The sequence below is a fragment of the Hermetia illucens genome, chromosome 1 (assembly GCF_905115235.1).
Source record: "Hermetia illucens chromosome 1, iHerIll2.2.curated.20191125, whole genome shotgun sequence".
Lineage (NCBI taxonomy): Eukaryota > Metazoa > Arthropoda > Insecta > Diptera > Stratiomyidae > Hermetia > Hermetia illucens.
The window spans coordinates 182,987,805-183,013,283 of NC_051849.1; the positions used below are offsets into that span (position 1 = coordinate 182,987,805).

The following is a 25,479-nucleotide window of genomic DNA, read 5'->3' on the forward strand; positions in this document are numbered from 1 at the left end:
GTTGGGTAGTTTCTGGGAAAGGGTCAGTTAAAGAAATCATCACTTTCTACCCACCCAGTCCCCGCCTTTACAATAAATCTCAAAACTAAGGCTTCGAAAAGTACTAATCAAGACCTTTCATTTGATATCCCGCATGACGATATTCGGTGAAAAAAAATGTTACGCCCCCTTTTTGCATGTATGGGAACCCCCCCCCCCCCCTAAATCTCAACATAGAAGGATATTACTGACTGCGTGTTAATAAGGTTTTGTTTTGCAAACAAAACCTGAAAAAACAAAAACGATTTTGCGAAAGCCCAACAATCTACTCTCCACATGCTTGACCAAAGTGTTGAAGCTGATGCCAATGTATCATCGCAGCCCTACATCCGCAAAATCAGTCAGATTGGACTATTCAAATACCCCTTTTTCCGAGGATGTACCTTGTATAGTATCTTGGTCCAAACACACATCTATGAATGTTTGTTTGTCAATTGCTTTCGACGACCAACGTAACACTCTTCTGATTTTTGGACGAGCAGATTTCCAACCGCTTGATTTGCTCTTCAGGTGGAAGACTATTGCCTGGTCGTTACTATGGGTGTACTGTTCACTGACGTTCCAGGACATATCGCGAGCTAGTGGAGGACTAAAAAAAGTCAGATCCACAACCAGACCGGATCCCCCTTTCCGGTAAATATTAACCTGACCATCGTTAGCCAATATGATATCTAACTACGCGAATGCCTCTAATAGACAACGACCTCTTGCATTTGTCAGTGAACTTCCCCATTCTGTGGCCCATGCATTGAAATCATCGGCGATGACTTTTGGTTTCCGTCCTTTTTCTTCCAGAACTAATCTGCCCAGCATGTCCTCGAATTTGGCCAACGTCTGGCTTGGAGGAGCATAGCAACTGTAGACGTATATGCCGTCTGTTTTTGCCCATACGAACCCACTTGCCTCATACATTTCTTTATGACTTGTCACATGCCCACAAGGCCGCTCACCTGTTGGATCGGCTGCTCATATATTATTGTTAGGTTTCTATATTATTCGCTTATTATAGCCACTTGCACCTCTGAATCATGGGTGGTCTACGAGAGCAGATCTTGCGCGACCCTACAGTGATTGAGGTTGATTTGGATTAACCTCCTTTTCTGGTTGCATTTAGCGCCTTTTTGAACTCGGGATACTGCCGCTTTCGGCGATATGCCAGCTAACCCTCCTTTTCATCACACAACATGCATTTCGGATCTGATCTGTTTTACCACAACGTCTGCATCGGCTAGACTGATCAACCTCATTTGTGCATACTCCCGCTAGATGTCCGTACGAGAGACGCTCTTTAATGAGATTTTCTCTTTAAGGCAACAGACTACACATTCAATACGGACCGGCCCGACATCCAGCAGCTTGCGCACTGCTTCTGCTGGCAGAAACCTGAAGTTGTGATGGAGAAATTTACAGGTCAAGCAGCTCCACAAATTACATGTTACGATCTCCTACTGAAAATCGTTCAGGATATGTTCCCTCAGGTAAGCACAAGGGATTACAGTCTACATACATCTCTAGATGTGGTTGTAGTACCCCCGGTAACGACAAAAGAAGTATTGGAAATTTGCGGTAGGTTGGGAGATAACAAAGCGCCCAACCTCGGCGGCATACCAAACAAAGCCAAACATATTCGTAAAATTGTTTGAAGCAAGCTTGGCGGATGGGGTCTTTCCAGAAACATGGAAAAAAACAAAGGTTAGTGTTGTTGCCTAAACCTGGTAAGCCTCGTGGTGAACCATGTTCCTACAGGCCTATATGTCTATTGGACACTATATGGAAACTGCAGGAGGGAATAATCTACAACAAATTGCTCCCGACTGCCGAAAGTCTGGGAGGCCTATCAGACCGACAATTCGGCTTCCATGCGGCCAGATCAACGGTCGACGCCATCAAACTAGTCCCTGGCTTAGCTGAAAGTGCGATGTACGGAAGGGGTGATACTAGCAAGTATTTCTTCGGTTGTGTCTGTCGTTTTTCCGGCTTATTTTATAATGAAAAAAAGACAAATTTTATTTTTTAATGCCGAATAGTGAGTTTTTGTCAAAACTCACTGAGGAAGAGGACAACTGGTCCTCGAAATACAGATATATGAGGAAAAAAACTCACTAATCGGCATTAATCTTTTTTTTCACTAGCAAGTATTGTGCTGTGATTATCCTTGATGTGCAAAATGCATTGAGATATGCCAGTTCGAACCTTGTAAGGTGGTCATTGACGGCTATGTACCCAGTTGCTTGACTGCGTTAGTCGACAGCTACTTAACAGATGAAAGGCGACACAAACAATGGATCCAAAGAATACGTTGTCTCCCCGGGTTTTCTACAGAGCTCTGTTCTGAGACCGCTATTGTGGAATATAATGTATAATATTATCCTTAACGTGCTAGCGAGGTCACAATAGTGGGTTACGCCGATGACATAGCGGTGATGGTTGTTGCAAAAGATCTGGTGGATGTGAAATTATATTCATTCGAAGCAATCACTGCTATAAAGAAGTGGCTGAAAGATGCAAATCTTGCATTCGTGGAAAATAAAACAGAGGCGGTGCTTATCACGAAGCCGGGTAAGGAAACCACAGCCCGTATCAGAATGGGGAAGCATATCATCACTTCAAAGCCAGCAATTAAATACCTTAGAGTGATGATAAACGCGAGACTGAATTTCAAGCAGCATTTACAAAATGTCTGCACCAAGGCGTCCAATGTTAACATGGCTCTGGCAGGGGAGGATGTCAAATGCTGGGGTCCCACGATGCACTCGCAGACTGCTTATAGCTAGAGTGGTGAGCTCTATACTGCTTTGCGCAGCGTTAATTTGATCAACTGCATTGCATACCGCATGCAATGCTCAAAAGATGAGCGTGGTGTATAGAAAGACCGGCCTAAGAGTGTGCTGTGGTTATAGAACCATCTCGGACGAAGCGGCCTATGCAGCAGCTGGAATGATGTCGATCGACATTTTGGCTGATAAGATGGCGCGTATCCATGATGGACCCGATTCTTCCTCTAATCGGCAAATGAAAAACGCCGAAAGGGAGGAACCGTTAAGCAAATGGCAGCAAAGGTGGGAACAGGCGAAAAAAGGTCGATGGACTCTCAAATTGATTCCCAGTGTCAAGATGTGAACGCAGAGAACGTATGGTGAGATAAACTATGATCTCACGAGGTTTCTCATGCAATATGGCGGTGACCGTAAATACCTCTATAGGGTTAAAGTCGACAGCTCACCCAACTATACCAGCTACGACGGTATTCCAGAGGACCCGGAGCATGTTTTCTTCCATTGTCCTGGATTGGCTGGTCTACAGGAGACATTAGGAAGAGCAGTAGCACTGGAAAATATTATTGGTAAAGTCCTTGCATGCTAGGAGAGCTGGAATACAGTGAACGACACGGTAGAGCCGATTCAGTGCAGGTTAAAAAAGACAGAGGACGCGAGGAAGGCACGGTGGCGAATGCAAAGCTATGTCCATCCCACGACGAAATACTTTGTAGTGATTCCGCGGGAAAGACGACAGGAGCTAGGAGGTGGTTTTACTGGGGAAAATCCCACACGCTGGAATATGTATACCAGGGTCTTTGGAAGATTTTACACCTACGGAAGAAAAGATGGACAGACTGTCGGACAGACGGACAAACAGACATTGAACTGATTTGTTTCACACAAAACCTTAAAAAGGAATGTTAATGGGTCTGCATTATTTTCACCCCAGACAAGTATATTTTTCATCCCGGGCCCCCATATCTTCAAATTACTGGAATTTGCCAAACTAAATTAAATAAAAGGCCAATTGTCGGTGTAGACTCCAAAAATTAGAGTTGATTCTATATATTTCATTAATTTTTCCCAGCATTTTCTTTTCCAGAAAAGATTATGATTTGACGTGGTTAGCAAGAATTTGCCTCTGAACATAAAATTCAACAAACTGTGAATGGATTCTTGGAAACATTAATCACATCCAAACAAACTCAGTTGTGCAGAAAAGGAAATTCTCCCACATCCCTTGCAGATCATTCCCAATTGGAATTATTCATAGAAAACTCATTCATGACTTAACCGTTCAAATGGAACTCTTTTGATCATTCCTAAATTCCTGAAAATGGACAAAATGAAGTCTTAACTTCCCCCAAAAAAGGAAATATCATTCAACAAAAGAGACCTTATAGCTCCCGGTAAAATGTGTACTGAGGTGAAAGACTAAATCATCCACAAATGTCTCCCTTGAAATTATCCAAAAACAACCTGTGAAAAATTCCAGGGAATTTATTTATAATTTCTGGGTATACACATTGAGGATGCCACCTGCATGTCGTCTGGTGTCTTTATAAATAGTAGCAACAGCAAAGAATAGCTCTACTCAGAATGCGGTTACGAATCCACGAGAGTGGGTGTCGGTCAGGCATTGGGCAACCATAAACTAATGTTTGGGTTAGTTAATTGAAAGCTATTAATAACTGCGTCGATGAGATATTAGATACAAATTAGGGTTCTATGATTCGACATATGTATGTAGGTTCGAAGTACAGAGGGAGTGAAGAAATATTAATTATCACACTTTTACTTGGAATGGTAAACTCATTACACTTAGGCATAAATGTTTACTAAAATAATGAAATAGGGTGCGAAATCTAATTACCCTTTAATTACTTCCTTGACCTGTGTGCCAGAAAAGCGGGTGGGAAGTGAGCTAACACTATCCTATGTACATTCGATGTGGGTGTCAGGAGGAAATCCATCCGCAACTAAGGAAGCCACAAACTTCCTGACGCCACTTGAACATAAATAAGGGTCACATCCTTCATATATTTCATGTGAACCATGAACTCTTGAACTGAATTTAAAACACACACTGACACCATCCAGAAAATAAAGATAGCAATATCAATTCTCACAGGAAGTAAACTGGCATTTATGGCGATGAGATCCATTGTCACCGCACGATATGACCTTATTTCCGAGTAAGAACTGAAGACTTGCTCACTCATTATGAGGTTGTGGTCCTGAAAGTTTCCAAGAAAAAAGTATCATTATGATTTCCGCATCCACGATGATGGCAATAGTTATTCCGGTTCAGACATTTCATAATAAGCGGATTCTATATCTTTCTGTGTACATTCAACAAACTCCAGACAGCTCTCGGTATTTATGCATATCTTTCACAAAGAAGCCAGATGATGACTCTTATGCTGTCATGCCTGGGTTAGTTTTAGAAAGTTCTTGGATTGTTTATTGTGCAAGAAGCTCGTGGAGAAAGCAACAATAACCACATCATTTAAGATGCGAATAATGAAAGGCAAAGTAGAAATGTAAGCAAGAAAAGTCTATTAAAGAATAAAGGGAAGGGGCTGCTTCTTTTACGATTTTTGTACATGACACATTGGAATCAACCTCCAACTCTTCACTTAACAGTTTGAAAACTAAACCGCAAAGACCCAGGACCAGAAAATACAACTATTTTCGCTTTCAACCTAGTTGAAAAATATCCTGTAACAGAGGAAAATGTGTCAACGCTGCACATATTAAATTCCGAAAAAGTCCTTGAAGCCTACGATGTAGTAACCTCAAGAGTATTAGACATTAAACTGTCATGGAACAGTAAAGCATAATTTTATTTACACTTCATATTATAAAGTGCATCTTCGCCAAAGAAAATGAGGTCAAGTATGAGCGCACTTCTAGGCCGTAATATAAAAGCTATGAGCAGCATTGATTTTTATGGAGCCTTATCCAAGTGGGCTTTTGCATAAAGAAAATATGTACATACAGGCCACAAAGGAATCTAGGTACGCTAACCGTGGCTAAGTTTAGGAATCGCAGTCTCTGGGCTCCCATTTCTTTCTAAGAAAATGAAATCTCTTTGGGAGTCTCCTTCTTATTGATTAATGCGGATAAATATTTTTCTTAATTAGGAAACTTCTTCGCATTTCTGTTCTTCTGTAATCAGGTCACGGAATCATCCCCTAAAGGTAAGCTTGTATAAATCAAGTTCAAATCCAATGGATTTACAATCAAGCTTGAATGTTATCCTCACGATTCCTATAATGGTTGCCATATACTTGGTCACTGAAGTTGAAATGGAATTTTTACGTTTCGGGAAAGTCGCTCCTTTCTCCAGCTTGCAGGAAGCGGTCTATCTATTTCAATAGTAGAGTAACCAATCGTCATTCCCGGTATCATTGCATTGTTGCGGAAATGTAGCAGTAAAAGGTTACTTCCTCTTCAAATCCCAGACAGTTAAGTTCGGAGTCACAGGGAAACAACTCCTTGGACAATAAAAAAAGAGTAGGATCAAAGTGACCAAGAATGATTTGCAAAATTTGGGGTAGGTAGTAGTTGTTTGTTTTGTTAGCCAAAGTTTGAAAATGAAAGATTACTTTACAAGACATTTTTTCGTTTTATTGGCTAAATGTATCTAATTTAAAAAAATACGAATTTCGGGGACCAACTGTCCCCTTCTGCAGTGTTCCATGAGTGAATCCTATTTCACATTTGGGAATAAATTTTATAAAACAAACTCTGGGGCAGCAATGGGCAACCCCCTCTCACCGCTGCTATGCGAGGTATTTATGGAGAACCTGGAGGATGAACTCGAGGAAGCACTTCCGAGATTATGGATCAGTTACGTGGATGACGTATTAGCAGAAACAATCCCCGAGAAACTCAACCGGGCACACAGGAACATCGAGTTTACTATGGAAATTGAAAAGGAAGGGAAGATACGGTCCCTCGACTTAAAAATAATCCGGAAAGGAGGGGATTTTGAATTCGACATCTAAAGGAAATCGACCCAGATACAATGAACCATCACATACACCTCAAACCACGATTTCCACCATAAGTTGGCGGCATACAACTTTATGATCCAGAGGATGATCACAACACCGCTCAACGAGGGGAGAAGAAATAAAGAAATGAATTACATCCTGGAAACAGCCAAGAAAAACGGATACAGCAGGAACCTCATCGAAAATCGGATCAAAAAGAAACTACGCCAGGCCTCAAGACAACAACTTTCAACACTCTTCCAGGAAGTGGACACAGAACCTAGGCAATGGATAACATTAATCCACCCGGCTCGGACGCTTAACATCAAATGGCGGCTACATAAATGTGGATTCCGGGTCACCTCGACCAGCAGACGATACCTACTTAGGACTCGATTACAATCAGTCAAGGGCAAAAAAGGGTATTTTTTTGAGAATTGTGGGGTCCTAAGTCCGCATCAACTTAATGCCGGACCGGACCGAATGGGAAGCAACTTACTCCCTCTTTTGATGGTCTACGGACCCCTCGTTTAGGGCTTCACAAAAATATCAGGCGATGATGGCATTACGGTTTCTTACCAGGGCAGAGGCAAATCGTCAGACGCTGCCTCACCTCTGCTCTGGGAGCAGCGTGACCGAAGCGGCTCGCAGATGGTAAATCTCCTTTATATAATTCGCAGAACACGACATCCCTACGAATTATATTGAGCGCAAATTCGCCTTATTGACCAGAGCTTGGCCAGAGCTGAAAATATTTTTTCAAAAATTGTGGGGTCCTAAGTCCGCATCAACTTAATGCCGGACCGGACTAAATGGGGAGCAACTCACTCCCCCTTTTTTTGGTTCACAGACCCCTCGTTTACGGCATTACGGTTTCTTACCAGGGCAGAGGCAGCATTTACCATCTGTGATCCGCTTCGGTCACGCTACTCCCTAAGCAGAGGCGAGGCAGCGTCTGACGATTTGCCTCTGCCCTGGCAAGAAATCGTAATGCCGTCATCGCCTGACATTTTTTTACAAAAAGGAGTGTACGGAAAAAAGCGGCATTTACAAGGTCTTCTGCCCACACTACGACAATATTTACGTAGGGCAAACAAAACGACTAGAACACACAGGAGATTAGAATACTTAAAGGAGGCCGAATCCGCTAAAAACAAGAATAGCCCACACATAAGGTCCGCGGTTGCCAGCCATATAATAAAGCCGGGACATATATAGAAGCAGGGACACCATATGTCGTTGGACACCGCCAATATCTTGAAAGAAGTGAACGACGTTAGGAGACTAGATTCCTAGGATAGCTCCACATCTCGAAAATTCCCCTGGAAAAAGGCTAAACAGGGACATGGGCAACAATTTTCCCACCTTAGTGGAACTTTTAGGAAGAATGCGAGAAGAATAGCAGCTTAATTAAGATGAAATTAATGTCCATGTTTTTTTTACAGTTAGTATATAAGTTGAAAAAAGGACTAGGTTTCAGGTACTAGCACTGAGGAAGGAGGCACGTGGTCTCTGAAACGATTGTATGCCGGGAAAAAATAAAGATATTTACAGGATAAGGAAAAAAACCTAGTTCTTTTTTCAACTTAATTAAGATATTATAATATAATCACAAGAACAGCTCTAAACAAAACCAAATGGAGAAAAAAAAATTCAGAAGATGATAACACTGAATAAGGACAGTTGGTCCCCGAAATACATGTTTGTTTAAATTAGATACTTTTAGCCAATAAAATGGAAAAATATCTTCAAATGCAATCTTTCATTTTCATGACTTGCAGCTTTGTGATTTTTTTCAGATTTTTTAAAAGAGCAGGTTTGTTTGTTATCACTTGCTGTCTCCGCACTATCACTTTCTGCGTTTTGGAAAGTGTTAATCGAGACCTTTCATTTGAAACCCCACATGACTACATTTGGTGAAATATGTTTTACACCCTCTTTAAAACCAAAACTCACCATGGAACGATGATACTCACTCCATACGAGAGAATTCGGAGTTCGCGACTTTGTTCCAAATTTTAAATAACTATTTCTGAGAAAATGCATGTCACGAGCAAGTAGATAGAGGAAGGACAGTCAGTGGAGGTACAGTTCCAAAAAGGAACTGATAAAGCATAGACTAAAGTTGACGGAAAGGAAAGACATGCAAAAAAAAGGCTAAGGCCCGGATTAACCATCATCTCTAAAAAAGATGATATCACATACGCCGATATTCTCAGCAAGGTGAAATCCCATTTGATGAAACTTAGCTGGTGGAGCTGAAAAAGTTTCTGGGTAAGAGAGCTGAAAATTTCCTCGCTTGGCGGAGAAGTCCTCAGGAGAAGAGTCACAAATACGGGCCAAAAAGTAGTAGATTGCAATACAATGTCAGTCAGTATGTCAGAGTCACAAATACGGGCCAAAAAGTAGTAGATTGCAATACAATGTAAAGACATAGTGGAAATCACGGCCAAGGATATCGGCAAGACTCTAAAAAAATAGCTCGGATGACTCGTTTTGCAAAAGACCCCAGATAGAGGGCTCAGGAAGGCATATGGAGTCCCGCAAATGCCAACTAACATATCAGTTTATCAGCTGAAGCAGCGTACAAGCTGCTGGCTACTAGTAAAGTAAAAATATCATAAATTGATTCGTTTCCCAACTCAGAAAGCAGGTGTTTCTCATGCGCGGTTTGAATTATTGAATACATTTCAAATGTTGCTAACCCTGCTGTGCCACAGACAAAATAAAAATGGATGGAACAAACTGGCTGTCCATCATGAGAAACATACTGGCTACCTACTTCATCGAGAGGAAACGAAAATACGACACCGACGAAGGCGCAAATTACTGCCATGTGTCAGCGGACGTCCTTCAGGGATCCGTCGTGGGTCTACCCTCGTGGGATCCGTCCTGCGTCTACCCTTGTAATGGAGTCCTACGCTTATCTTTACCCAAACGAGTGGAAGTAGTTGATTTCCCTGACGATATTGCCGTAGTGTGATGGCCAAGCAAATTCACGAATTCGAGACAGCAGCAAAAGAGTGCAAAGTTAGCTTGAAGCTGCTGGACGAGTATCCGCGGATCACAAAATGGGAACCGTCTTAAAAGCAAGCAGAAAAACCCTGGAATCCTCGAAGTGCTAGCTCAATTTGCTTCGATTTCACGGTCACCATGCGGTACACACGTGGTATATAATTTCCTTCCAAGACGTGATATGGAATTTTGCTGAGCCCGACAAACTACTTTCCTGTGGAGTTAAGCTATAGCTCCTCCCTTGATTTAAGTCAGGAGTAAAGCCTTTCCTAGGCCTAGATCGGATACCGGTTGTTGCGCCGTTAATGATGATGAAAGCCCTTTCCGCTTTTCCGACTAAATCGTTCTTGGCTCCTAGCTGGGCTTCCCATCGCAAAAAGCCGGTGCTCATCATAACTGACACTCACGTTCTGTTTATGGATAATATAATCGTTTCCGGTCAAGCTGCTCTAGGAGAGGTCATGCAGTGTCCGAAGAGTTTCCGCTATCATGCGACAAAACCAGCAGCTTTTTTTTAGATTTTCAAAACAAACTAACTAATTGGTCCGTGCACTAAAATGTAGGACAGGGCATTATACAACGAAATTCAAATAATTCGATTAAACAATTAAATGAAGAATTCCTGGGGGAATGTGCTCTCGTCTTGGTTATTTGCGGTTGGCCCCCTTGAGGGAATTCGGTTTAATTTCGTTAGGAGAAGTCCGGTGAATTCGCAATTAAGGCTAGTTTCAATCCTTCTCGAGAGCTCAACGGAGTTCCCCTCCCCTCCAAAACCTAGGAACTGTACAATCCCCCAGAATGTATCGGAATAATCCCAAATTAGATGTACCCAGTTAATGGAAAAAGTAATGCCTCCTTGTGGAATCTGAAACTTCTGAACCTTCTGAAAATAGGCATGTAAATAGTGACACCAAAGTTTGAATCGGAGTCGAAAAAAGGTTCGTGCTTACCGCGCCGACGACTATAGGCAATGGAATCTAAACCAAAGAAACACTTTCTTTTGAGAAAATATCATTTTTCATAAAACCCCTAGCGAAAGATAAATAGGTCAGTATCGAAAATTTCAACGCCAGGGAAGCCAAGAAAGAGGGAAATTGGCTAGAATCCAAACGAGACCATACGTACGTCAATAGGAATGTGAATGTCAGTGTTGATCCCCCAATAACGCCGATACGTTGAAATTCGCGTGGGTGTAACTGAGTGAAATATGTTGCTCATATGATATGAGCACGATGGCTGGTGCTCATGTCAAACCCCTAGGACCTTCATTATACCTACGCTATGCAATGGCAACGAAACGTCGACCTTACCTCAGGTAATAATAAAAATACTAAATTTCCTTTGAAAGGAAGACCCTGCACATAACATTCGGAGCTTTTCGCGACTACAAAGATGACACTGAGCTCCCATCTATAGTGCATGAGCAACGTACGAACACCCAAAACTAATGAGGAAAATTAACAGAAGGAGGTCTGATGGAAAAGCGAAGAAAATATGAGAAGAAGAATTAACACTACCCAAGAATGCATGAGGTTGATCGATGCTGCATCACCTATGTAGTTAACGAAGCATCCAATGTTTGCACTTTCAACGACATCCCCGTGCCCCTTTTAAGCGTTTCGCTCAAAAGTTACATATGTTTGAGGTCTGCGAATGGAAACCCTCTAGACCCACAAAATCGTAAAAGGATTTCGCAATCTATCATATGTAGTTATATTTTACAAATTAGAATGAAGTTAATAGCATAGCAGAAATTCGCTCCTCACACTGATTCAATTGAAAAGATGAATCTTTTATAAAGAAAAGATATGGACATAAAAAGATTCAAATGTGATTAAAAACTTCAAGTAACTACGCATTTTCCAATGAAATTAATTTCTGATGAAAGGATGTGAATAATACTTTTTCCAAATGTAATTATAGTTAATCTGAATCTGACCTCATGGAAAAAAATAAGAGGTTTACAATGAAAACTTATGCAAGCAAAAGTTCCTTGGAAACTTGGAACTCGGTGTAAAGTTAACATATTCATACCAACAATCAGAACACAATTGAACATGATGTTCCCACATTACAATGATGGGATCACTACTCTTTAGAGAACCGATAATACTTAACAAGATGAATATTTGCATATTATTGTAGATACTATTGCTACCATTCCCAGCAACTTCACAAAAAGTGAATCTTCCACTCCATGTTGCTACTCACTGTCTATTTTACAAACAGTAGCACTCTACTGGAATTTCATTCAAATTATCATAATAATGTTTACACATCGTGCACACACTGCATTCCGACGGAGAACAGCCAGCATCAGATTCCACGAGCCCAGGGTAGTATTATGATACAATTTGAATGGACACTGCATTAATTACAAGATACTGTGCAAGTATCAAATAATTGATATTAAGCTACGAGTCACTCTCACTTTTTGTGAACAATGTGAATGTGGAGACATATCTCGTTCCAAGTGAAGACTCAGTTTTCATTTAGCTATTTGATTCCTTGTCAGATTTATTTTTCCGACGAAATGTTATGAAAATGTTTAGATTCATCAACCAGAACGATAGAAACTTTTGAGGATATAGTGTATCTTTTCAGAGTGTGTTTTGACGCTGGTTTGAAATCGACATGTTTTGTAAAGAAAAGATGGAATTACATGATATCGAGAGTAAAAGTAGAACTTCAACTTTTTCTGAAATTTGTAAGTTACGGGACAATTTATTCATTCGTTGAATTAAAGTTTGCAAGGATAATGAACACGCCAGCAAACCTCATCCTGTATGAACAACAAAGAAAATTAGGGCAAGTCGTTCGCCCCAATCGATCACAGACGTTATCATCATCATCAACAACGCAACAACCGGTATCCGGTCTAGGCCTGCCTTAATAAGGAACTCCAGACATCCCGGTTTTGCGCCGAGGTCCACCAATCCATAAAAGCTCTCTTTCGTCCTGACCTACCCCATCGCCCCATCTCAGGCAGGGGCTGCCTCGTCTTCTTTTCCTACCATAGATATTGCCCTTATAGACTTTCCAGGCTGGATCATCCTCATCCATACGGATTAAGTGACCCGCCCACCGTAGCCTATTGAGCCGGATTTTATCCACAACTTGACGGTCGTGGTATTGCTCATAGATTTGGTCGTTATGTAGGCTACGAAATCGTCCATTCTCATGTAGGAGGCCAAAAATTCTTCGGAGGGTTCTTCTCTTGAACACGGCCAAGAGTTCGCAATTCTTCTTACTAAGAACCCAAGTCTCCGAGGAATACATGAGGACTGGCAAGATCATTGTCTTGTACAGTAAGAGCTTTGACCCCATGGTGAGACGTTTCGAGCGGGACAGTTTTGGTAAGTTGAAATAGACTCTGTTGGCGTGCGCGGATTTCATCGTAGTAGCTGTTATCGGTTGTGATTTTCGACCCTAGATAGGAGAAATTATCAACGGTCTCAAAGTTGTAGTCTCCTATCCTTATTCTTCCTGTTTGACCAGTGTGGTTTGATGTTGTTGGTTGGTTGGTTTTCGGTGCTGAAGTTCCCACCATAAATTTTATCTTGCCTCCATTGATGTGCAACCCAAGATCTCGCGCCGCCTGCTCGATATGGATGAAGGCAGTTTGTACGTCTCGAATCGTTCTTTCCATGATGTCGATATCGTCAGCATAGGCGAGTAGTTAGGTGGACTTAAAGAGGATCGCAGCCCTTGCATTTACCTCAGCATCACGGATCACTTTTTTGAGGGCTAGGTTAAAGAGGACGCATGATAGGGCATCCTTTTGTCGTAGACCATTGCTGGTGTCTAATGGTCTTGAGAGTGATCCTGCTGCTTTTTTCTGGCCTCGCACATTGGTCAGGGTCAGCCTAGTCAGTCTTATCAATTTCGTCGGAATACCGAATTCTCTCATGGCCGTGTACAGTTTTACCCTGGTTATGTTATCACAGGCGGCTTTAAAGTCGATGAATAGATGATGCAACTGATGTCCATATTCCAACAGTTTTTCCATCACTTGCTGCACAGAGAAAATCTGATCTGTTGCTAATTTGCCTGGAGTCAAGCCTCTTTGGTATGGGCCAATGATGTTCTGGGCGTATGTGGCTATCCGGCCTATCAAGATAAAGGAGAATATCTTATAGATGGTACTCAGCAACGTGATACCTCTATAATTGCTGCACTGTGTGATATCTCCCTTTTTATGTATAGGACAGAGAATGCCTCGTTGCCAGTCGTCAAGCATTGATTCGCTGTCCCACACCTTGAGCACAAGTTGATGAACCACTTGTAATTGTCCGCCTCCATATTTAACTAATTCGGTTGTAATTCCATCGGCTCCTGGCGACTTATAATTTTTAAGCCGATGAATTGCACGGACTGTTTCTTCTATACTTGGTAGTGGCAGTATTTGTCCGTCGTCTTCAGTTGGCGGGACCTCCAACTCGCCGATATTCTGGTTATTCAGTAGCTCATCAAAGTACTCAACCCATCCCTCCAATATGCCCATTCTGTCGGAAATCTGATTTTCCGCTTTGTCTCGGCAGGATGAGCATCAAGGTGTATAAGGTTTCGTCGTGCTGACTTGTTGGTAAAACTTCCGCGCGTGGTGCGGTTTCTCCCTGTAGTTTTCTAGTTGACAGACCTGTTGATACTCCCAGGCTTCCTTTTTTCGTCTGTGAAGTCGCTTCTTCGTTCGACGGAGTTCGTGATAAGCCTCTGCGCGTACCCGCGTTCTTTGAGAATGCAACATTACTAGGTATGCGGCGTTCTTCCGTTCCGTAGTTAGCTTACATTCATGGTCAAACCAGCGGTTGCGACTTTTTTTGCGATCGGGGCCAAGTATTTTTGCGGCCGTATCCATGATAACGTTCTTCAGGTGGTTGTGAAGATCATTTGTTAATGCTTCGTCTCCAGGATCTCTGTTGACTGCGGTAATTGCGGCATCCATTTCCCTCTTATAGGTGTCGCGGATCGCTGTGTTGTGGATGGCTTCAGTATTCACTCTCACCTGATTGTCAGAGGGGATGGTAGGTAATGTCGTCATTCAAGTTTAGAGCACCATGCGAACGAGATAGTGATTCGAGTCTGTATTGGCCCCCTATATGTTCTGACATTCATCAAGGCTGAGAGGTGGCGGCGTCGATCAGCACATGGTCAATTTGATTAAAAGTGGTCACGTCCGAAGAGGCCCACGTTTGTTTGTGACCCGCTTTCCGTACAAACCAGGTGCTTCCAACATCCATTTCGTGCGATATTGCTAACTGAATAATTCGCAGTCCGTTATCATTGGTATTCCTATGTAAGATATGAGAGCCGACGTATCGCCTGAATACGGGCTCCGTCCCTACTTGACTGTTGAAATCTCCAAGAAAGATTTTGATATCATACTTGGGACAGGCTTCGAGGGTCCGCTCAACTGCCTCGTAGAAGGTATCCTTCTCCGACTCTCCAGTCTCCTCTGTAGGGGCGTGAACGATTATGAGGCTTATATTTCTAAACTCGCCTCGCAAACGCAGAGTGCATAGCTTTTCGCTTATATTTTCAAAGCCGATAACAGCAGGTTTCATTTTTTTGGCTGACTAAGAAACTTACTCCGAGCACATGGTTTACTCGATGACCGCTATAATATATGGTGCAGTGGCTCTTCTCTTGCAATTCTGTTACGTCGGCCTTATATTGGGACAGGGTATCGGCTAGCTGCTCAGCAGCATTCGGTCTGTACAGGGAGCGCACATTCCATGAGAAAATGCGCAAGTCATTAATCCGTTGTCGTTGCGGGGTTCGTTGTTGTAAAATCCATCCTGTAGGAGGCTCCTTTCGTGGCTTCGTAACATCGGTTTTCCGTGTAGGGTTGTTAGCCCTACCCAACCTCCAACCTGGAGGACCAATTGATACATTTTGTCCGTCAGCAGTTTTTCATAAAGAAAGAACTCGCAGCGATCACCACGTGGAGGTGGAGATAGGGTTTGGTAGTAGAGCTGTTGATGTTGGTTCAGCAGGCGTTTCCCAGGTTTTATGCTCCATCGTGGGTACCAATCCACGTTTCACTACCCTTTGACCGATGATATCGAGAGTAAAAGTAGAACAACTTTTTCTGAAATTTATAAGATACGGGACAATTTATTCATTCGTTGAATTGAAGTTTGCAAGGGTAAGGAACACGCCAGCAATCCTCATCCTGTATGAACAACAAAGAAAATTGGGGCAAGTGGTTCGCCCCAATCGATCACAGACGTTATCACTCATCCGAAATAGCATCCATCACATCAAGTGTTTGCCTCCATAACTTACATAATTGCTTCCAATTATCCAGAAACAATTTTCGTCCTTCAACTGTTACACAAAATGTAAGCAGCCTACTAACTTAGGAAAATACATTAGTTATCGCTCCCAGGCTTATAAAACTTCATTATGTTAAAAGATGAAGTATCTCATTAACGAAAATCATTTCCCTCCTTCCGGGAAATCTTTAACGGTAACATCGAGTATCTACGAACTAAAACTTTCGTTAATGACTTGATGGCCCGGATAAATTTCGCAAAGCATTAAGCGATTTTATCAAGAGCAAAAGTGACTGCTGGGCTGATAAGGCTGAACGGTACAGGATAAAATCTCAGATTGCTTCCCTTTCCAATCTGACAAAAAAAAATCAAGAAAAAGGGGTTAAATGGACAATGGACACAAAAATTCTGGGTAGTGAAATAAAAGTGATCTCTGAGAAATGTTTCCCATCAATTTCTGTGTATCGTATCTTGCAGGTCGTGTTTTAGCTTAGATTGACTTCTACTAATTGTACATGGCAGCGGATAGGCTGCCTGGAAACTCAAGTGAGCGAAATCTATTAGCAAGAAATGTAATGTTGGAGTTGAATGACTTGTTAAAGTAGAAATTATTGGATTTGTTACGTGTACGTCTATCAGGCAATGACGCTAACGCTGGTTGAGCAGATGTACTCGTTACTACATTTCACCATGATGAATTCGTGCTGTTAGTCGAAGGTGTTTATGAGAAATGTATTCGAGTCTTAAGATCTCAAACGTAATTATCAACTAGTTTAGGTGTCGACAATGAAACTTTCCTTGCAGACGAAAAACTGGAATCAGACGAATTTGAACATAAAATTTAGCCTAAATTGAGTAGTATATGATTGAACCTCCTTTTTAGCGTTCAAGGTATGGTTTCAAGATGGCCTGGGGTCTATAGTGGACCTTACATACGTCAGCGCCGTTTTAGTCAGAAGAATTGCTTGGAAAATTAGTGAGAACTATACTCACAGTGACCACCAGGCAATCTTCATGGAATTCAAGGACCTATCGCAGTCCAAACGGAGCACTGACACAGTGTCGTGTGTGTTGTCCGAATAGCCAGCGGAAGCGTTTTTGGGGGCACATTCTCTACAGTGCTCGAGCCCAGCATATTCCTGAATGGTACAGCAACCCACTTATTGAGTGATGAAAGCATGCGATGCTACTATGCCCAGGAGGCGACTGCTTCCCAGTAGACAACCCAACTACTCCTGGATCAACGAAATTGCAATTTTGCGAGTTGTATGTTTTCGGGCAAGGATGCTTTATCAGATGCTTAGAGGGGAATCACAAGCCAGCTAAAAAAGGCCATTCGTAAGAGCAAATGGTGGTGGGCTCTACAGGGTGGCCATAAAAAAATTGCAGAGATCATACCGAAAGTTGTTGCCGCTCTGTTTCCTCATCAACAATACAGCCAAAGGCAAACGGTGGGCTAGATCAACAAGTGCGCGATACCTCCAACCAGTGATTAGGAGCTGCGGAAAATATTTGGTAGGATCGGTGACAATAAGGCCCAAGGTCTGGATGCCATCCTTAACAGAGCTTCGGAGAACCAGTGAACACTAGGCCACGTGGAGATCCATCATCATATTGCCCGATGTGTCTGTTGGGCACAATGGGCAAGAGGATGGAAAAGTCATCGACCAAGCGGCAACGGCCTGCCGGAGCACCAATTTGGGTTTGAACGACCCCACTCTACAAAGGATGTAATAAGAGCGGTGGTGAGCATGATAAAAGAGGCACTGAATTCTGGCGGCAGCTATCCCGTGTTGGTCCTAGGTATGAAAATCGCATTGACCTTTAAGAACCGGAGCCAAATTAAAGACGCACTCGCTGACATAGATGCTTTGGGATACTTGGCGAGTCTGGTCGAGAATTCCCTTACAGAGACTCATATCTCTAATACGAGAGATGAGGTCCCCGAAGAGTACATCGTCCCCGGCGGTTAAAACTCATATATATTGGAGTTTCTATGCGGATCATCTGAATAATTTTAACCTCTTTACATAAGTTTCCAAAACAAGCGACTCCAATATCCAGGATATCATCAAGCAGTTCTTTGTTCATTCCCAAGTCATATACTCGAGGAACTCATCTGAAGTGGCTCTAGCCACGAAGCCTCACCGGAGGTTACCTGGTATTGTGATCTCCTAATTGTTGTACTCCTGAAGTCACCAGAGAAAGAAGTATTCCTCGATTGTGAGGGGCAGGTTTTTGACAAGGACCTGGGAAAACTATATTGCAGCAACTGGAGTGAAAACTACCGATCTGGTATCAGATTTTAAAGATGAATTTGATTGCGTAAGTTGGCCGTCTGTGCTTTTGAAACTTCGTGAGTGTGACTGTTAGGAGTTAGCTCTATGAAAGAGCTACTTCCATGGTAGACAGTCCAAGGCGTCAATGAACGTGTAGGTCATTTATATTGAAGGCCTAGGACGACTTGCGGTCAGAAAGTTGTAAGATGAAAGTGTTACATCTGATTGGCAGATTAGATAACACTGGATCTCCTGCTGTGGAATGTTATGTATAATGCAGTGCTTGTGCATTTCTCCCCAGAGGAAACTGCAACGGTCGGCTTCGCTAATAACCTGGCTGTGGTTGCCGCAGCAAAGCGCCCAGGGGATATGGAGGTCTACGCAATGAAGACAGTGAAAGCGCTATAGACATGGCTAGAAAAACCAAGCGGATGAGAAAACAGAAGCGGTTTTCATAACAAATCGCAAAAAGAAGACAACTGTGGAGGACGAGTTCAGTGTGATGACTGGCACCAAACTGAGCTTTAGAGGGCACTTAAAGTGTGCGTGTATAAAGATAGCTAGTACCACCGCCTCACTTCCAAATCGTAGCCGAATGTTGTTAGCCGGCGAAACCCATTCTGTTTTACGGATAACCTGCATGGGCAAAGCCACTTATAAACTCTCAGAGAAGTGAGTAGGTGAATTCGGTTTAGAGGCTGATAGCTCTTAGGGTTTGCAGCGCTTTTATGACCATGCCAGATGCCGCAGTACTCGCGGTAGTAGGCATAATCCCATTCGGCACTCTGCCGAAAGAAATGAGTGTGCTTTACCATGTGAGAAGGTGTTGCATTAGCATGTACTGTCCGCCCATAGACGACCTGAAGCATTGTACTGCAATCAGGTGGTTCCGCGTGTTCACGGTACGCCACTTATCCTGGGCATAGACACAAATGCGGTTTCCTCTATGTGGCACAGTTAGATTGCTCATACTATATTACGTAAAGGAGATGTATTATCTAAAATGTTTGTTAATCACGATTTATTTTGTTTGAATGGCGTCAATGACATTAACGTTGCGTGTGTAGTTATTGTAGCAAAGACGTTTATTCAATTTTGGAAATTGTTGGATGATACCTTGTTAGTGACCGCACTTCCATTGAAAGGATGAGTTAGCTACCGCTCTCCCTTCTCTAAGTTTGTGATTTTGACTGTGGATGAAAAAGTGGAATTGTTGAATGACTAGATGTGTATCGTGAATAATGACATGCTGAGGAAGTTCGAACGAAGTGCTCCAAAGTATGTCGGGTGGTGGATGAATGCTTCCCGTAGCAAGTGCTTAATACCTAAAAAAGCACTGTCAAAGTTAGACTTACTTACAAGCTACGTATTTCGCCTTATAAAAAGTTTTTGAGGCAATCGAAGGAGGAAGACTGAATGCCTTTCATCAGTGAGCACAGCGCTGGCCCTTGCGGAAATGTTTGCCATATCCAGTAGACCGGGGAAAGGAAAACGAAGTCATGACATTACCGGCATTAAGGTGAACGGAGAGCCTATGGTGAAATGACGTGATAGGATTTGTGCCTTGCTGGGCTGAACCTTTGGTGTCTCCTACCGAACGCGATGAGGGAGAGGAAGAAATTCCTCTCGGACTCTCGTCTTGTAAAGAGCTGTTGAGGTAGTCGAAGAAAGAAAACTACAAACCTTTCGTCGGTGAGCATAGCGATGACCCTTTAGTCCTTGTTCAGTAACTATATCGGTGTTATTTACGGGATGGTTATTTCCCTGCATTCTGAAAAAATTGCGAACATTGTTTTGCTCCAAAGTTACCTGACAAGGGCAACAGTAATCCTCCGTGCTAAAGGTTCTTTTTTCTTCTCACGGGCTTCCCCAAAGTCCTGGAGAGGATTATGGTACAGCGACTGAGGGTGAATGCATATTGTCTGGTGTCGGACGGGCGGTATGGTTTCTGAAAAGGCAGTTGCACCGACGGCGCTTTAATAAAACTTTCTTATCCGTTATACTAGCAAATACATCCTTGGAATCTTTATAAATTTCAAAGGCATATTTGGTTACCTAAAGTGATCCGTGTTTTCGAAACATAACATCGTAAGTCTAGTTACCAGGAATTAGTCTGTCGAAAAACTACTGTCATGTTAAGAAAGCATTCGCCCAAGGTGTCAACGAGCTTGTGTAGGTGAATGTGGAGCGGATTCTGGTCCAGTCAATGGCATCTGATTTTAGATGAACTGTTGGGTAAGCTTACTTCTGCGATTGAATGCGTTGCTTACACTTTATTTCGCTTCACTTTATTAAAATTAAGTCAATCCTGCAATGCCAGGGACTTGCTCCGACTTTTGCTCCCCATAATCCAGTTCAGAAACAGAATTAGTAAAGTTAGTCTGAAGTTAGTCCCCAGTTCATAAGAGTGCATCCTGTGAAGGCTGCCACACCAGATTCGAACCTGCAATCATTATCCTTACCAAAATACAAAAGTATGATATCGGAGACTACATTGCAGAATCGCAGGAGCTTACTTCACCTCCGAACCAAGAAGATTTAGTCAATATCGCTTAAGTGTTCACTCAAGTTGGATAAAGCGAGCATTCCAGCGACTCGCGATACTATTACCCAAAAGCGAGTCATGCATCATAGTTCTTTTTGTATCTAGCTTTAAGTTTTTTTGATTGAGGTAGTTCCATACCATATTGCTGGTATGCTATTCCTGTTCGATTTTTTTCAGAAATTACCTCAGTTTTCTTGCTAATTGTTAAAAGTAGCCATTAATAGTCTAGCAAATCCACAATTTTTAACTTGTGACATAAAAAGTAAAACCAAAGTTGTTATTTTTCACATTTTTCTATAAGAAGCGTCATTTTTGGCTTTTTTAATTGATTCTAAATATTAAGAAGAAAGACGCAAACGCCAGCTGAAATCGCTACAAAGAGACGCAGCTCTAAGGAACAACATAGGGATGGCTAAGCGATTAACATGGAGATCCTTTTGCAGAGCGACTTGTTCAAAGCAACCCCAAATTTGAAAGCACGTTGGAAAACGGCAAACCACCTGCTTGAAATGCACTTGCCAGGCATTATCCACTCACAGCGGCGGTGCGACAGCCGCATGCAGCACTCAAACCAAAGACTGAACTTTTCGATGCAAGGTAATGTTACTTGAATCAGCACTTAACACGCTCCCTAGTAATAGAGGAAATGCATGCCCTAGGTCGAAATATTCAGAACATATTCCGTTTATCTAGCATGAGATGAAGAAGATATTCATTCCCAAACTAAGGACACCCCCTTATAAACGAAAACTGACTAATTTAACTTCCTCTTTACTAAAAGGATTGATTGGTTCATAAGAGTTACATGCATTTCAAGATAGCCGCTTCACTACAGACAACATGCCCATCCGAAAACTTGATTCATAGAAACAGCACTTCACGAGCTCAAAGTAAAGTCCAGAATTAGATATCTGTAGATGAAGTGGTATTTTACAACAGACGGTCTTCGTGATCGACCAAAATTTACTGCAGTGTCGTTTGCTCTGCAGCCCTCTTTGGTTGTGAGTGTTGGCCAACTATCAAAGACAATGAACGGCACCAAGCGTTAATGGAGGCACAGATGTTGCGTTGGACCAGGGGCGTAACACGCCATGACCACATCAGAAATGAAGACATCTGGGATCAACATGGGGTTACAGCGATCGTACAGAAATTTTGAAAGAGGCATCTTCGATGGTATGGACATGTAATTCGCAATGACGAGAACTCACTTGACAAGATTGGCCTGAACATCTAACTCAATGGCATATGGCTAGAAGGCTGGCCGAAACAACGATGGCTTGATACGCTATATTGTGATTTGAGAGTCTCTCGACTCCATTCAGATCAAGCACATGATGAAGACGAGTCGACCCGACTTCTGAACAGGGGAAAAGCTGAAGAAGAGGAAAAAGGAATACACCTTGGGCATATTCATGGCCACCGAAGGTACCTATTAATCAGTTGGATTCTTCACATGTTGAAATGGAGGAAGATTCTCAATGTGTTTAGTCGAAAATCTATTAAGGCAAGATATCTTAGGGGCTGTACAATGGAAGAGGTTGTCTCCTCCTTATTATGGTTCCTGGTGATGGAGACCTCTCTATCATTTCAGGAGGACACAAAGGTTATTACGCACGCTTTTTGCACACAATGTACACCTAACAATCATTGATATGGATGGATCCCTTTGAGTGCGACTCTGTACCACTAGGAAGATTGAATGAGTTATGTTCATGGGTCACCAATCCAGCTTCTATAAACCGTTAAAAAATTAAATGTTTAGAAGGTCATCATCATATCCAGGAACAAAACCAGAAATCGTGTGTTTGCTCTAGTGCTCGTAAGGATGCGATCGGCCTGGGTACTTTCACCAAAATAGATTTATTGGATGTATACTTCCATAACAAACCCCACTTTGATACATGCATGCATCATCAGGTGTCCAAGGGTAAGCTTTAACAACAGGAGAAAGCAGCTAGCACAGATCCAAATGCTCAGTATTACTGGAGCAACGAGAACTACCCCTCCTGCGAAAATCCAGGCTGTCTTTAATCTACCCACATTCATTTAGATGTGGATCGAACAGTAAATATCACTTGCACAGAGAAAAGCGGCGAATCGTGTTATTATGTGCCCAGTTGAAAATCCATGGACAAATATCGGGTAACTCTGCCAAGTAATCATGTGGTTTCCAGATTTGTCTTTGAGAACTCACACGCTCAGTCATAATCGCAAAAAAATAAGAATGATCGACAAATGGCCCAGAGCCTTTGAGGATTACAGTTTTTTATTCTTCCCAGACGGAGATGGTAATGAGGGCGGTTCATGCTCGGGTATGTTTTTGGAGAACCATATTAAGGGACTGGCCCCACCTCTCAGGAAAAATACGACCATACTCCAGGGAGGATTTATATGCCATTCAATTGGCAACGGAAGAATGCCTGTGCCAGAAATTACAGTTCGCAGAATTTGAATTTGTTCCGTAAGTCAAGCAACGCTGTAGGGAATAGCCAGCCGGTTGCTGGGGATATGTCAGCAGTTTCAGCTGAAACTTGCTCAACTGAACGAAACACTCCTGATGCGTGTGTCAGGGCAGTCGAATATTTCTGGCAACGAGGAGGCTGGTTCGCCAAGAAAGTAGTTCAGTGGAACCAAAGGTAGCAATTAGTATTAGACCATCCACTGTTAAGAAGAAAGCAACTGTAGGGATGTTCAATGTTGCACAGAAAAGTCAATAAGAGGCATAAATTTAACATTTAAAATGAGTAATGGAAACGAAGGAAGTTTTTCGCTTTTTTCAATAAAAAGTGGTCTACTCAACAGTATTTCGAGAATCAGTTCTTCCATTTTTCAGCATTCTCATTTTCAAGGGTTGACTGATTCCCAAAAAAAAACTATTGAATAAACTACTTTATTACCAAAAAAGAGTCAATTATTTTGATTTCATTACCTAAAATCCTGATTACCAAACCACCCAAAATGTATTTCAAAATGTGCACTGAAAATTTCAATTATTTAGTCGGCACAATTGGTATTCAATTTATCTTGCGATCTTTTCGATATATTGTGTCGTATTTTGACATCATCTTGTCGCTTCCTAAACACCTGTTGAAATATTGTATCAATTCATCCATATTTCTTAGACTCGTTTTCATGTTATTATTGGCAATTATCGGAGAATAAATGAATACTTTCTATGAAGAAATTGCTAACGGATTATAATCGTATCTTATTTATGAGCATCTCACGTTTGCAATCGTTCGCTCAGATGCAAGATGATGAGCAACTTTAGCACATTCACACATGTGAGTCTGAATAATCTGTTCATTCACATCTTGAGGCAAGAAGTCGATAGCAAAGGAGGAAATGCCCATCAGATCAGGTGGAATTAATCTACCGACAGGTAACATAACTGGCAAACAACAGGTCATTACTGAGATCATGATCATCAAACAAGCATGCAAGCATTTCCCAGGTGATGGATATTGGATAAGATCATGAACTTTTCGAGGAAGCATAGAAGAAGAAAGGAAAAACTAATCATAACAAATAAATCTTCTAAACAAACGAAATAACCGTTGTTGCATCTATAATTTTTATAAAATTTACATTGTTCTCAGTAAAACAATCAAAAAATATGGAAATCATAGAGACCGAAAAAACTTGTTATTTGTGTTGTGAAATTGTGGAAAACAGAAGCAAATCTGTAGACAATAGAATAATCAATTATTAAAATGAGGCATTAAAATTATATTCATGTATCTGTACCAAGAAAATCACTGTGTATCAGATGCAGATTGGGAGCATGAAAAAATTAGTCAAACGAGGTGAGAATGTGCTTATTTCATGCTAATTGAATCTCTATTGTAATTTGAGTTGAATATATCGATGCTGCGCCTGGGATCCAATTAATTCGATTCTCTTATGGTAAAAGACAGAAAACTGATAGATTGGGAAATTTTCCAACTTATGGTAAATTTCATTTGAATTCTACTTTCAAAAAAACTTTCTCATGTCCTCTGAAGACAGAATCGGTATTAAGTTTCTGCAAACTTTTGTTTACTTTTAGAATATGTTGATCAACAATGAACTACTGCAAACGTAATAATTGCGAGAGAAATTATTGGATTCCCGTAAGTATCCGTCATTGGGCATTGCCTAGGAGCCACACAATGGTCAATGTAAGAAACGAACCAACTTCTCAACCAGCTTAAAATTTACTGCAGATAGTCGATGAAGGTTACTACTTGGTCATACCAAAGTATTTGTACGACAAAATCCACCTATTAAGTAGACAAAATCCTCTGGGAAACTACAGAGAAATTCAAAAGCTAATTATTGATCAAATAACAAGTTAGGATGTAACCATCGGCCAGAGGATTGAGTAGTTAGAGAGGCTAAGATGGGGTAGAAAACGTGCACAAGGCACTCCTCAGTTTCAACCCGTACCTGAACAATGTTTAAAAAAAACAATCCACTTAAAGCCAAATCGCCTACAAGTATATCACACCGTTTGAAGTGGTCCAAGGCTAAGGTCAAGGGATCACCCGTGCCATCCGCTACCAAAACAAACACAAGCAG

The 25,479-nt window shown here is 41.8% G+C and overlaps 1 protein-coding gene across 2 annotated transcripts in view; it reads right to left on the bottom strand.

The window, feature by feature from the left end:
• LOC119661475 (mucin-17) overlaps positions 1–25,479 on the bottom strand; it is a 538,210-nt gene that overhangs the window by 503,118 nt on the left and 9,613 nt on the right. The gene's annotated exons all lie outside the window — the stretch shown is intronic.